Below are 16301 nucleotides of genomic sequence, written 5' to 3'. Positions count from 1 at the left end.
ACTTTTGCATAATCCCAGTAACGACGCCGAAAATTCTCATTGTTACCAAACGTATTCTGACACGATAAATATTCATTATTTTCGTATCAGTGATCGTTAGAACGTGGCACAGTGACGTCATTGTGGCTTATTTTAATTTTATACATATAGTCGCGAGTTCACGTTTTTGCGTTTTACATACACATATATTATTAAAATTATTTGCGAATTAGTCATAGATGAATCTCATCACGTGAAAATTTTGTTTAATTGAAGTTTCTGAGCCAAGATTTTGATGTTTGGCATCGACTGTACTTCCTCATTGTTGATATTCAACGTGTTTTCTCTTAGTTAAATATGTCCGAAAAGTATTCTATTGACACGATTAATTTTAATTCTCATAAAAATGTTATTAATAATATAAATATTAGTGTATGAAAAAATATTTTTAAATACAATATATACATAATGTACAGTATTTCAATAACATATTTATTGACATAAGTTCAAGGGTATATTTAATACACTTCCTTGTCACTATTTTTCAGTTGGAGCGTTGTCAATGAATAGTAAACCCATTTATTAAGTAAATTTCGGAGCAAAATGATTAATGTGTTCAATAGAAATGCAACTAGATATGTTTGCAAATTTTTTCATTGAGTGAGCAGTTCAAGGCCCCAATTTATGCATCATTGAGATTAAGTTTAAAATGAAAATCAAACAATAATCTGGATTTATGATATTTAGCCTAAATTCCTCATTAATTTTCGACTGCAAATTTAAACAGATTTCAGTGCGTGTTTCTATTATGAAATTCTATGTTTTAATTAATTAAATACTGAATAATATTGTATTTTAAAACTGACCTTTTAAAGGCAAATATTAAAGACATTTTTGTTTAAAAAAACATTCTATTACAAATAAAAAAATCTGTAATCAATAAAAATAAATCTAACTAGCAAATATGTGAACAATCAAAAAATCTGTGGGTGCTACTATTATATTATTTATCTTAATCCGGTTAATAGCTAAAGATATACATTAAGCATAGTAGATTGTCAAGACTTGATTTCATATCAAGCTTTATATAGATATAAACTAAGAAACATTGTAGTGTTTCTTTAGAATTGTACGGTAACATTGACCTATAAATAGAGAGTATTTATTGTATATAATTTATATGTTCTATTAGTATTTATTAACTAAGAGATTAAGTTATTTGAGAGATAAATTAAAAATACAATATAATAATAAATAGCAATGAAAAATATTTTTTTAGTATATACTTTCTTAACTAAGATTTTATTTATCTAAATATGTTCTATTTATAAAAATTGTCTTTGCTGACAATTTAAAAAATATTGAATTTATTAGAAAAGGTTGTACAGTCGTCAAAGCCTCTTAAAATATCACTCTAATTATTGAATTTTATATATTTTTTTAAATAAAATAAATGGGGATGAGCAAAAATTTTAATCTTAATTAATTTAATTTTTCATCATTGAATAATGTCAATATCGTAAGTTTAATGGTAATTTTTATATGAACGTTTTTAATTTACATACAATATGATTCTGCTGTAATAGCGTTGTGTGGTTTAACCCTTTAAATGCCAGCGATTAGTGAGTCACCAGTTATTCTCTTCACGCGTCTGTGTCTTTTTTTTGAATAATGCAGATAATACAATAATTTGTAATAATTAATAAAAAATATTTCGTCAACTTGTTTTAAAAAATAAATTTGTTTGAAAAGAATAATCGTAAAAATCGCACCTGATGAGTCGCTGGCGTTCAAGTGGTTAAGAATCTCCGAATAATTTTCCTGGAATACTACCATACTAAAAAAACGGTTTTCAAGCTTTTTTGCTGACCAGAGAATTCATTTCCAATTGCAGGTAGTGATTTTCTTCTATTGTTTCCGAGAACCAATGTTTCTTGTTTTGCATTTCGGTCAGTTCATGCGGTACCCATTTATCTTTTTTTTCCATGAAATACAGATGACGTGCAACGTTATCAAAAGAGACTAAAGTCTGCTGCTAGTGTCTGATTAAAAAAACGATTTATGAATAATTATTATTTATTTTAAAGCTTTTTTGTTACCTAGCAATTATTTTGTTACATAACAAACAATCGTTGTTAACAATAATTTTCTGGTTATCACAAGGAATCCCTTTCTTATCGCAGTTAAAAATTATTTATTGTTTCTGAGTACTAATGAAGAACAGACTGTTTTCGCCCATCGGTCAGTTCATTGTGATTTTTTTACATTTTCTATGACAAACAGATGTTCTTCAATAATGTTTTTAAATTTTTTTTTCAACAGATAAAAAATACCTTCACAACGCTCATTTTCAAGGTCAGCAATACCAATTTTTATAAATTAACGCGTTACAGTTTTTTGACTAACAGTGCTCCCGTCAAATTCTAAATTTATATTTCTTACGGTTTTAATTTAAACTCGTACAAAAAAAGAGATTGAGTCAAAAAACCAAGCCTTATTGCAATACAAAACATATTTATTTACTAAAAATGCCATTTCATATTAAATAACTTGATAATACATATGTTACAGTGAATGTCTATTTTTGGTGAAGTTATATTTTTCCTAGTAAAAATATAATTTCACTAACTTTTTTTATGAATAATTAATTGATTTAGGTTAGGGTTATATTTGAATTGCAAATTCAGTATCTTTTTATTAATATATTTTCACTAGCACCTACCAGTTAAATTTTATTTTCGCTAGCTGAAATACACATCTACCGTTAACATTATATTCGAATAATTTTAATTATAAATCGGACCATTATGACTTGATAGATTTTCCTAATGCGTCAATATTCATAAAGCTAATTTGTATAGACTATAGCATACTATTTAACTGTTAAAATCAATACTTAAAGTTATAGATTATGAACTACGGTATTCAAAATTAATATTATAGTATGTTTTTAAAATAAATTGATTATTATAATGAAGTATTATAGTGATATATTATTTCTATTATACGTTAAGCTTGCCTTTTCCAAAATGCACGTTTAAGTATAAGCTTTCAAAACATAGTTTCATGTTCAGAATATAAATAAAAAAACTATAAACCCATAAGAGCACTTCAATAGTTTTAGAGCTGCCTCGTAAATTCGCTTAATTTTGCAATTACACATAACCCACACGTGAAATTATTATTTAGACCCACTACTCCCACATGCAAAGTTCCACACAAAAAAATATAGCGACTCTTATAAATTTCACGAAAATTAAATTTTTCGCATATGACTCATTGCTCGACATGCGACATGTAATGTCGTTTCATACATATATATAAAATGCACTTAGATTTATACAAATTTGCGGTTGTTCATCCAAGACAACACGCGATTTTACACGATCAAGTAAAATTATTAAAAAGTAAACAATAATAAAATGACGCAATGACGAGAAACTACGCATTGTTTAGCATAGTGAGTAAATTTTTATTACTGACTATAATATGAACACAATGGCAACGTTCATGTACATATTATGTTTGTAGGGAAATGATATAGAAACACGTGATGCACTGATAAGACATGGAGATGTCATTTGACATATTGATAAATATTTAATTAGAACATTCGTTATGATAATTTTAGTAGATACATTATATATTATGACTCAACTTTCAGGGTTATGGATATAAATTATTTGATATCACATTTATTTTTATAATATAATATTTTAATTATGTAGTAAAGAAACAAACTATCTAGATTTAGAGGTGTAACTAAACTCATCTATGTTTATTGTATTAAATTGCTAAATTTAATATCATAGTCAAAAACGGTCTTTTCCAAATACTAATTTCTATTTGTTTATTGAGAATTTAATTACAACTGTTATATTGTAACTTTTCTAAATGGGTCCAAAACTAACAAAAATACTACTGGTCGAAATAAAATCATGCTAGGAAAAAAGACGTGAGGCTATTAAAAAAACATATATCTATATAAATATATTATATTAAAAAAATACAAACGATATAGACAATAGTTTTAACCCTAAAATGGTAGTAGTGTATGTCTTTAATATGTTCTAAATAGCATAATAATTAATAAATATCAAAGAGGTGAAAAATAAAAAAGCAACTAAAATAAAATTAGAGTAAATTAAATTAGCGTTAAATGCCTATCGTTAAAAATTTAATACACTTTAGAATTTCATACTAAAACACTAAGTGGCATTGCGGCTCTTAGACCAATTTTGAATAGAAATAATAAATATGAAATCTATATATAAAAACAATGAATCAAACGCATTTTAACATATGCTTGCTCAGGGTGGAGTAACACTAGTATCACATGTTTTTTAATTTCAAGTCATTTAAAATAAAGCTTCAAAAATAATATATAATACAGATTTTTAAACTGTTTTTAAAAATTCTATAAAACCCTACAAATAACGTCAATCAAAGAACATTGCCATTTTAATACCAAAAAATACAATAAAAATATTTGACGTAGCCACATCAAAGCACATTATGCTTTAGAGGCTTACGAACTTTAGTTGCAAATATAATAAAATAAGCACATAAATTATTGTTTCTATTTTTTTCATCTTCCATTTAATTTTCCTCCTCCATTTAAAATACAGTTAGAATACTTTTTAACAATTTTACATTTACCTAATTGAGGTATTAGTTTATACTAGAGACTTTGTTTTTGGTATACCTGTGAAATTAAATATCATATGTAAATATCATATGTCTATGAAAAATACTTTGATTTTAAAATAACCTTAAAATAAACTGGCTATTATGAAAATAATATCTTAATAATTTCGAGGTTTTAAGGCCCGAAAGATGTGACTTCGTAGCTAAAAATAAACGCAGTAAAGCTGGTAAAATTTCAGTATTACATATACCGAAACAAACTATTGTAGAGTTGCGTGTTTTTCTCTGAGTGCTGGTGGAGAAGCTAGTGGAAGGATGATGTGCTTAAGATGGTCCCCGCTGAGGTCTCTTTGTGTCATGTGTCTGGCGTCTTTTGGTGTCAGGCCTTTTGTATGTCTCCAGAAAATCAAAACCATACAGAGATCATTCAGCTAATTACTGCGCTCGTATATTTGACCAACGAAATATGTCTTAAAAGTGGGAAATTGCTAAATGAACAGATTTCGTAAGTCAAATAATGCAATGGTTGAATAATAACGGTATTTTTTCTGTCACCCGATGGCGTATTGCTTGCGCAACCATAATATACAAAAGGGTATGGATTCTCTGTATTTACGATGGTAATAATGACGTGCTTTGAAACATTGTTTATGAGTTCCTTTATGTCAACAAGAATTGTTTTTTTCTCTGGACATTACGAAAGCTTATTGTGGTGGTCTGTTCATTGTCAGTCTATTGTGTTATCGTTCTTGCGGGTTACCCTTTTTATATTTTTATTTTTTACGAGACGTTAATTTCAATACGATAAAATAATTTTTAAAACATTCTATTATATGTCATTGAAATATGATTTTAATATTCTTATTTTTATTATTAAATAAAATATAATATAAAATATATTGTGAGGTTACAATTTTTTTAACACTTACAAGATTAAGCCAACATTAAAATGCAAGGGAAAAATCTAATTTTGATCTTTAAGAATAAGAGAAAATTAGTTTATTTGCCTCTTAAAAATTAAGTTGTTTAAAATTAAAGTAAATAACAAGTTGTTAAATAATGCTTAATAAAAAAGGTCGTTCATTAAAAAAATTAAGAATATTTATGGCATTTAATGGACCGCTAAAATTACACTAAAATTGAGCAAGTAAGCGTAATTTATTTCTATTTTTTTGGTAAAATAATATGCAAAATTGTAAAACAAAAATTTGCAGTAATTAGCCAAAATTCAAAAATAAGTACATAGAATTTGAACATTGTACCTAAAAAATATAGGATCAGTAGGTATTTGAAACGCGTATGATGTCTTAAATTTATATATAGTATTCAGATTGTAATATAATTACTAAGCACGAAACATTTTCTAACCCTAAAAAAACGTAAGCCATTGTACAGAAACAATTAAAAAACAGATTTTTATAAACAAGCTGTAATTTCAGGTTTTACTGCTTGAAAAACCGTTATGTTTTTTTAATGTTTTGCTGTTTAAGCAACGGTTGGTCATTTTTCAAAGTGATGTCTTTATTCGTTGTTTGTTCTGTTAGTATAATTATACAATAATTCTATTAACCAACCGTTAAAACGGTGTTAACCTAAATTTCAAGTTAATTGAAAAGAGGCTTGTCTGATGTCATTCTCTTAGTAATCCGACCGCACTTGGATATATATTTTATACTCTCAATATACAAAGCATATTCAAAACTTATGTATATTTAAATCATATGTGAAGGTTTCAACCACCTGTAAGATTTGTTATAATTTTAAAACAATGGAAAAGAGAAATCAACATGTATTGAAAGTAAGGCCACACACAATATATTCACATGACAATAGCGTCAATAATTGGTAATATTGCACATCCGTTCCGAGACGTTAATCTTCCAAAATCAATGCTTAAAAACTACTCTTTGTTTGGAGAAGACGCGCACTAAATAATACATTTTATTATGCGTACATTACTATTGTTTTACGACTCATTGGTTACTGATCGCTAGAGTAGCCATCTTTAACGTTGCTCATTAGGGTGTAAAATGATGCAATTGGCTCGCAAACATCCTCATCTGCGATCCGCTAAGGATGTCTCAAGCCAGCATTATAAAATGCAGCAGCAGAGACTACATTGGCATGGCAGAGAGCATTGCGAGAACACATCACGACAGATCCAAGCTGTCCCATAAAATCAGTCAATGATTAAACCCAACCTTCCAGAATAGACTTCCCTTTTTTAACTCCAATGCCTTATAAAATATTTTTTTACCAACTATTCCAGCATATATTTGAATGCAAAGTCACACTCTATTGGTATCAAATCCGAAAGAGTGTATGACAAGGTAACTAACTAAAGTACTTTGTTTATAAAAAACATATTTTTTCTGTTTATAAGATAAAAGTGTTGCCTATTTTTAGTAGTATGCTTCTTTAAAATAACTGCTGATTACAATGCAGTTATGATTTTTAAGTAAAAGTGAACTTTGGTATTTTTTATCGGTTTGTAAAATATCTTTCGCTACTTTGGGTCAACCTGTACATATAGAATATTACTTTTGATACACTAACAACACACATACACACATGAGACACAATCGATAGCGACGCAAATGTGGCAAATTATATTTTGACACGTGCAAACTGGGTTTGCGTCACTTATGCGTTATGCGGCATCCATAGCTCGCGTCCGAACACTGTTTATAAAATTAATTAGGCTTATGAAAGCTTAAAAATTTGCACATTTTTCGCACTTAAGTTAGCAAACAAAACGAAATATCTTCAGTCCGTTACACGTGTGTTGCGCGTTTGGCGTCAAGCGATACTGGATGCAGTGTGACGAAGATAAAAATATAAACAGCTGTCATGATCTGTAACGATTCGTCACGCTCCACTCACGTCACGTTAATTAACGGGGTCGATTTTCTGATGAGGAAAACCGGTTTTTCTTCCATTTTTTTGGGATTTTGCCGACGATGATGAAGAGCTCCTTTGTCGCTTTGATGTGTATCGAATTTTGGCAAACAATGTCATACTAATTGGTAAGTGATACCGTTATGGGATAGCGTTATTTACCTACTTTTCTGCCGAATAAGAGATTTAGAACGAATACAAAGGATGTAGAAAAGTATTAGTAAATAGTGTATATTATATTATACAATACTACTTTTTATATCAGAAATATAATATTTATATATGAATGACAATATAATGAAAGTTCTTAAAAAAATAATCATGGATATGGATATATACATTTTTAAGTTGCTCTAATTTATGTATTTTATTTATAAGTTTAAAACCTGCATTTTTATATGATTTTTGTATGATTTGTTATATTGGTTGTTTTTAAAAAAATTAAAATTAAATCAGATGCCGTTTTTGTAATATTTCAATTTCATTAAAATTTATAGTATATTTTTAAATGATATGCATTTTATTGGCCAAATTTTAGTTAAAGGGGTTGGTTGGCAATATCATTAGATTTATTGCCGTTGGAGCACCTAATACCCAACATCCCCAAAGTTATAAAATTTAGGTATTTTTCTTTATAAATATATTTGTCCAAAGACTTTCAAAGAAATATTATATTAGGAAGTAATAATTTTATTTTTAAGCGCTTATTATCAAAATAAAACAGCTCTGCGAATTTATTTAATTCTTATTAAATCCCCACGCTATGCTTCAATAGATTAATAAAAAATTAATTATCATAAGCTTGACACTAAGCAACATGTAGAATTATAAAATATATAGTTTAATCGGATTATGATGTATTTCAATACATCAATGAATATGTGAAATTATTATGAAGCAAATTAAAAACTAATGATGTTTATAGCTTTTAATAGTCGAAAAATTAATTAAAACACGATCCAGTTTGTCATACATGTAATCAAAATAAACTTTAGCCACATATTTGGGAATCACTAAAAATTTAGCTCGTATCGAATGTGTACACAGCAATTTTTATTTGTTAATCACAACCGAAATTTGCCATTTATTTTCACAAAGGCCGACGTCAAAAAGTCCTAATTAATCTTTATTTACCATTTGATTGTTCGTTTTATAGACATCAACTGGTTAAACATGTTATAAAAATAATCGAAATATCAACAACGGATATTTTGATAAACGTTTTTTCACAAAGGATAAATATTGATTCATTGGATTTGATTGAAGTTGATTGCTATATTGAATTCCGTAGTTAAAATTTACCAATCCAAATGTTTACCTTAATAATTGTTTTTATTATTATACAAAAAAAAAAATATTGTCGGAAATAATCGGTGTCTGTAAAAAACTTCGTCCCGAAAAAATTGTGTCCGCAGAAAATTTATGTCCGGAAAAATCAGAGCACCGTTTTAAAAGTGCAACTGTATCTTGGTTTCGTTTATTTTTAACGCGGTAAGAATATTAAAACCTCGAGTTTTCCCACGCAATCAAAATATTATAAACGGATTTTCTTCATTATAAAAATCTGCATATTCATTTTAATAAAAACTAAAAATTGTGCAATATCAGTGACATATTTTAATTCGTCCAATTGTTAGGAAAATAAAATACATTGAATTATATATCATGAGGCTTTCATTTGTATTATTGTATATATTAAATGTCTATTTTTATATGATATTTTAAGTGATGAATCTGCAACATAATTAAGGTTTCATTAACAATTTTTTTTTTAGAAAAAATTGATAACTCACTCTTAATTAATCCATTTTTGCAGCATTACATTGCTTTAGTGGTTTTATAAACATTGCGTAATTAATTCAGATTGTAGTTTTGCAACTATTTTTTTCTTATTTTAAAATTATTGAAAAACTTAGATTGAAATTTATCATGTAATATGGTGAAAAAGCAACAGCAACATTTCTCTTTAAAAATTATGAAAAATAGGCTAATTCTCAATTCTCATAAAAACTAAACTGTTATTAAAGGACGCGCGTTAGACCAAAAATTTTACCCTGATAATAATATTGTTATCAGTTTGCCAATATTGATATTTTTCGTCACAAAATCATGATTTTTATCAATTGCGTATTTTTCGATATAGTCTGAAAAATTATGATAAATTATCTATCAATAAAAATATTATGTTTACTTGTGTATATTATATAAATTATCTTGTTTATATAAATACATTCAAATGACATTCCTTATCTATGCTCCGGTTGTTTTAATAACGTTTTATTAACTGGCGATAACAACGCATATCTCAACCGTATTGACTCGTAACTTGTGAGTGGTCAAGTAGTAAGTAAAACGATTGCTTTTCATCGCAAGCGATACATTTATAAATTATATAAGTATTTTAATAAATTCCATAAAAATAATATCATAGCAAAATTATCGAAAAATATCATATTTCTATTGTAAATAATTAAAAAACGATACTTGCAATTTTAATAAATTTAATTTTTCCCTGTTTTTATTGCTAATTTAATTATAAAAAATAATGAAATTCTTTGCATTGTTTTATTTTATATAATATTATAATGCTTTAAATCGCGACAATTTTATTGTTGTATTTTATTTAAAAACAGACTTTGAGTAATTTATCGTTATAATAAAATTTAATTGTTTTCTTATTTTATTAAATCACGCTATGTATTTTTTTAAAATCACTACGTATTTCATTTGTTTTTTTGTTTGCGTTTTGAATTATTGTTGTTGAATAATTTTTATTTTAATATTTAATTTAGTAAATAATTAATATAATTTAAAAAAGTAATATGCTATCTATTGATTTTATACAGAAATTTTGGACTTAATAATATTTGTTTATAATACCTTTAAATATATAATAAAAATTATATACAAATTACAATTTATACAAAAGGTATATTATTTTAATTTTATAAATATACTAATTATGTGGCTATTTAGTAGGATTATTATATTTATAGAAATATTAACTTTTAGTTGTAAAAAAATATAAATTATTGACAATTTTTTTTTTGTGGCGACCATTTGCCTAACAAGATAACGTTTTTTTAACTTACTTTTAAATGCCCTTTAAATGATATTCGAAACCATTTAAACTACTTTTCTAAAGAGATAAGACAAATCGGGTGCTTAACTTTTGTGGATTTTTAAAAAGTTTTGTTATTTTTAAACGTTTTGGCAGTCAAACACAAACTATGCGTTTAATATGGTTAGAATATATAGTAGATAGTAAGCGTAAACAAAAATGAATAGCATCTTGTATAAAATAAGTTTTATTAAGAGTATTGATAATATACATCTAGGGTTATCTTGAATTTAACAAAAATAAACATAAACTAAATACGCAAGCAAAAAATAAATAAACACGCTTGAAAATCCTAAAATAACTCACGCACTCTGCAAACGAAATGGAAACTTTTTCGCTTTGCTCAATATTTTCTTTAATTTAAGTGGAAAACTCCACGTGTAAATTTTCCAAAGTTATGAAACGCTTTTCCGCACACAGCGTTCGGGAGTTGCAAAACAAAATTTTCGCACTCGCATTGTATACGTGCCGTTGTGAAGAATATTTTTTTTCGGTTGAAAAAAATATTGCATATAACCTTTAGTATGTTATGTGTAAAGAAAACATACATTATGATAATAAATATCGATGTCAGAGAGATATTTTTAAAAGGATTCACAAAGGCTCTGTTTACGCACCTCGAGGCTTTTTACCTGTTTCGTTCGGAGAATTCAAGAAATATTGAGATATTGTGATAGTAAAATATTGTTTTTTATTTTATTATTGTGTATAAAAACACGTTATATTAAAATAATAATATTATCTAAATATTTAATATGTATTCAAATTTTCTTGATTTTTGTTGTTATTTTATTATGTAACTTCCGAGCGGAAAATGCGATGGATAATTTGTGATAAACAATGATTTTCACAAGCTCAATCTAAACAAAATTAAATACGTAATTTTTAACAAACACGTAATAAAGTTTATTAAAAATGGATATTTTTTAAAATTAATATTTTTAGCCAGCTTTGCCAATATATATCATAATTAATTTTATGTATTCTGTAAAATATTATTTATTTTTAATACTAGGCTATATACAAAAAGTTTTTTGTCTTTACGTATTGCATTAGCACATCGCTGTTCAGCTTAACTTTAAAAATAGCATAGTTTATCTAGAAATGACATGTGCAAATGTCATACAATTCTTTTTTCATACTCCATAAAATTTACTTTAAATATTATTTTAAACATTGAATTTATTTTTCCATATTTCTCAAGATTATCATTAATGTAAACTTTGCATTAAGTACATTAAGTATAAATATACAAAAATTCTTATATAGTACACTAGACCCCCAATAGCACGGTAAACTGGGTACGTGTTCTTTGGGTGCGTGTAGTTGGGGGACTTGAAAATACATATAAACAAAATATCAGGCGCGCGTGGTGAGATATTCTCCATTAAGCTCGCTTACACATAAAGTACGTCCTCAATTTACCGTGTTATTGGGGGTCTACTGTATATTCATATGTATATTAAATAATTCCAACACGTATTGCGCTTGACAGAGCTAATTTAAAAAATATAAATACAGCAGCACCCCTAACTATTTAATCACGAGCCGCCATTAATTATTATCGAGAAAAGAAAAACCAGTGTTAACATTATTATATTTTTTATTAGTCGATAATAATAAAAGGCAAAAAATAACGTCGATTTATTTAAAGTCGAAATTTATGCTGTAATATAATTTAATTAAATGTTGGGACATGCTTGCGAATTTTGCAAAAAATCAAATAATTCAAGAGTCGATATTGAATGAATATGTAGTAACTATTGTCATCTTCATATTTTTTTGCGAAATATATTTAACAAGCAGGTCAAATTTCGACTTAAGTTACTGACATTTATTCGTCTGTTTATGCATATTTTGTGCTTCTAACAATTAAAAGCAATTGTGCAATCTTCCTTACATTCAGGTACTTCTAAAAATATTTTATATGCCACTATTTTATTATGTTATCTACAAGTACTAATAAAATCAATGAAAATATGTACAAAAACCTTTTTGTGCCATTTATGTTTTCATTTTTATTGATTCATTATATTTTCGAATAATTTTTTTTTAAATACAATAAAATAGTTTTTGATTCTGGATGCCACCTAAATTTTCATACCAGGAGACTTGCCAATTTATTCCAATGGCAATTATTCTTATATTACTTATCAGTTACGATTTTCCGAAAAAGCCTTATTAGAACATAGTGCGTAGAAAATTGTAAATCTGTTTATTGAAAATGTGACATATTTTTTTTCTAAAAACAGATTAATGTGATTTGTTTATGTATTATTTTTTTAATTATTGCACATTGCATTTTTTTTTGAATATTTTATAATTTTTATTTTTGAAATATATATCTCTCATATACTTATGTTAAAAGTGACATTAATGCAATTTTAGCTATAAATGTTTAGGTAAAAAATGTTAAATATGTAAATAGATAAATACTGCATAATACATTTTTACATTGATATCCTACACCTATAACATAATTATTTTATTGTCCGCTTCTGGTAAAAAAAATATTTTGTAATACCGTTAGTACCGAATGTCAATTTTTGTACCAATACCGGTATCGAACTACCGGTATTGCAATCCATAACCGCCACTGATGCAAATTATATTATTTCAGTGTAACATTAAGTAAAAAATAATACTTTAATATGAATATCCATAGATTTTTACCCGACATGCAAATTAAAATAATGAATTATAAAGAAATGCTGCTTTTCTACATACTTTTTCAGCGAGCGCATAAATGTCAGACATGTCTTAAAGTTTATATGACGTAATAAAAACTCAATAAAAGCTTCAGAGTTATGAGTTGCGTCTCTACAGCATACCTATGTATGTATTATATAACATGGATGTACGCGGTTGCATCTCGGAATGCTTACAAACGACATTCTAGATAAAATGTAACCACTTTCTACCCTCGGTCGAGATATGTAATAGATTTTACTTGAGATTGGAATTTAAGTAGCAACTCTGATATACTATGTGAATCGTATCTGAAGTTTTTACTGAACTATTTTTAAAATAAAACTATGTATCCTTTCTGATCAAGTTATATTATTATTATCAAAAATAATAATCTTGTCTTCTAAAATATATTTTTTTTTATTAAAATATGATAGGTATAGGTTTAACTATATTATATTCCGAGTTTCTTTAATAATTACCTTATATGTGAAAATTTTGTAAATTTACTGTCATGCTTGTCTTTATGTGATAGTTCTTCATAAGCCGGGTATGGACCATACGCGTCTTTTACAATAACATATTTAAAATAAATGCTCACATTTACCTACTAACTATATAGATTTGTGAAACATATTTTCAAAGACTTTGACTATAATATATTTGAACTAATATTTTTTTACAGAAATAATAGTCGAATAAATTTATTTCTGGATCGCAAAACTGATTTTTCACATTGTCCAAGAAATTTTCTTAGGCATCTAATCGTAATTATATTAGCTTAGGATTACAAGGCTCGAAACTCTCATAATAATACTTGTAAGTACACAATAAGACTTCAACCCCAATAAAATATTTATGTAATAATTACGTCAAGTGCTCCATGGTTTGTCTGCAATTCCATCCTATACAGAGATTTATAAATAAATTTAGCACATCGCTAACGAAACTTATATGAGTGAAGCTACAATAAATAATAATACATTTCTCAGAACAACAGACAATATGATAACAACAAACATTGTCACTCTGCAGCTTGTATTATATATACAATAGTTACATTGGAACGTAAACTTTTGATACACAATAGTTAAACATGACAATACTACTTATGAATTATAAATGTCTACAATGCATTTTTGAGCTTTATCTCATTCTTTCTATGTTAACATCTGCATATTTATCTCTTTACTTGAATTTACAAAATATTTGTAAGACAAAAACTGTATTAAGTGACACTAATTTTCAATTACAACTACATGTGACGGCTTAAAAGGGCAGTCAAGACTGTCACGAACACTATTTCCATACGAATTATGACTTGCAAGTCTCACCCAAAAAAGATTGACCTTTAAGTAGTAGAAGCCTTTATACAAACACACGATATGCAAAAAGGTTATCTTATAGAAATGCCCGTTATATTATCAAATACGAATTTGTCAAATAAATTTATAAACCTACGCTTGAGTTACCTGAATATTGAGCTTGTTTCCCTTATCTATATAGTCGCTATATCGGGTTTTAATAATCTTTCGCCGTCTTACATGGGTTGTTTCCAATTTCCGGATTATGGTATGTTTCACGCGCTCAAGGCACATCCCTTTGATGCTACCGCAAGGTACCAACGTACCTTGGTACCGCTGTAATATCCGGACCAATCACTCGATAAGCCTTCTAGCACGATTATCACAGACTAGTTGTAAACATCAACGAAAAATAAAGGTGGTATTGAAAGCATTTTACTAGTTCCTGTTTGTGGCATTTTTAAAGAAAGAAACCCCTGGTGTGACTTTTTAATACATGTTTAGAGTAAAGCTATTAGCAATAAATACAATAATAATATATTAATAAAGCATCTGTATTGCTTTTAAATCGTGTTATTATAATAGGCAAATTTTAATTATTATACAGGCAAAGGGTTGGAGCATATGGACCGCAAATTAAATCAATGCGTATATTGGGTACAAACGTAATTAATCGAATATCATATTCTATATAAATTTCTTCGAACAATTAAGAAAATTTCATAAACAGAATACTCAATTAATTATAACTTTTGAAAATTAAGTTGAAAAATAACTGAGCAAAACAACTTAATAAAAAGTGATTTTTCTGGTATTTTATGGTTATAATATAAATATTTTATTTTATTATTTATAACTTATAAGAAACTATATTTATTATTGATACAAATATTAATACACTATACATAAATATTCTTTTTTGAGTGTTAAACATTGAGAATTTTTATTGCATTTTTTGTAATATTTTTCAATATTTTTGAAGTTTAATCTTCTTGTTTGGTCTGATGCACGTGACGTCACAACATAGTGGATGTTTAGCGGTATGGCCTTCACATAGATGATATTTGTGTAACGCATCTTATTTTAAAATTAATATATCATATATGTATACTAGCTATTTTATCGGTACAATCCATAATAATTGTGGTAAAATTAGTTGAAAAATACTAAAATACTCATAATTTTAATATATTTGTTTCGTTCAGATTTAATAGATTTTTTCAGAAAGTCTAAGAATCTAAAAAAAACTCGAAGTAATCGCATTCCAAAAAAAACATGTATTATTAATAATAATAATACGTATGTTATATTAAAAATTAAATTAGTACACAAATAAATAAGCATAGACTTAACACGAGTTAACGCAATTAGTATCCCTCTTTCAAATGACGTCACATGCAAGCAGTCAGGCATTGTATAATATAAGGTATGGCTTACATATTTTAGATTTTTTAAAGTTCCATTTTAATAGATTATTGAAATAGCCTAAATAAGTAAACTAACAATATTCTTTATTCCTAATCCATAAATATATATTATACTTGATTTATATTATATATAGCAGTTCTAAATATAGAAGTAAAGTAATAGTTTAGGTTAATTTATGCTACTTATTTTTTAAATTGTTTAAACATACTTTTGCCTTTATGACTTTGTGAGCTGAC

General features: G+C 26.9%; 1 protein-coding gene across 1 annotated transcript in view; it reads right to left on the bottom strand.

Annotated features, from left to right (window-relative positions):
- The window catches only part of LOC148230184 (uncharacterized), a 66289-nt gene that overhangs the window by 27548 nt on the left and 22440 nt on the right, over positions 1–16301 (bottom strand). The gene's annotated exons all lie outside the window — the stretch shown is intronic.

This window comes from Plectrocnemia conspersa, unplaced genomic scaffold (assembly GCF_051122295.1).
Source record: "Plectrocnemia conspersa isolate PC_06_02 unplaced genomic scaffold, ASM5112229v1 ptg000011l, whole genome shotgun sequence".
NCBI lineage: Eukaryota > Metazoa > Arthropoda > Insecta > Trichoptera > Polycentropodidae > Plectrocnemia > Plectrocnemia conspersa.
This window is presented reverse-complemented; position numbering and strand designations above follow the sequence as displayed.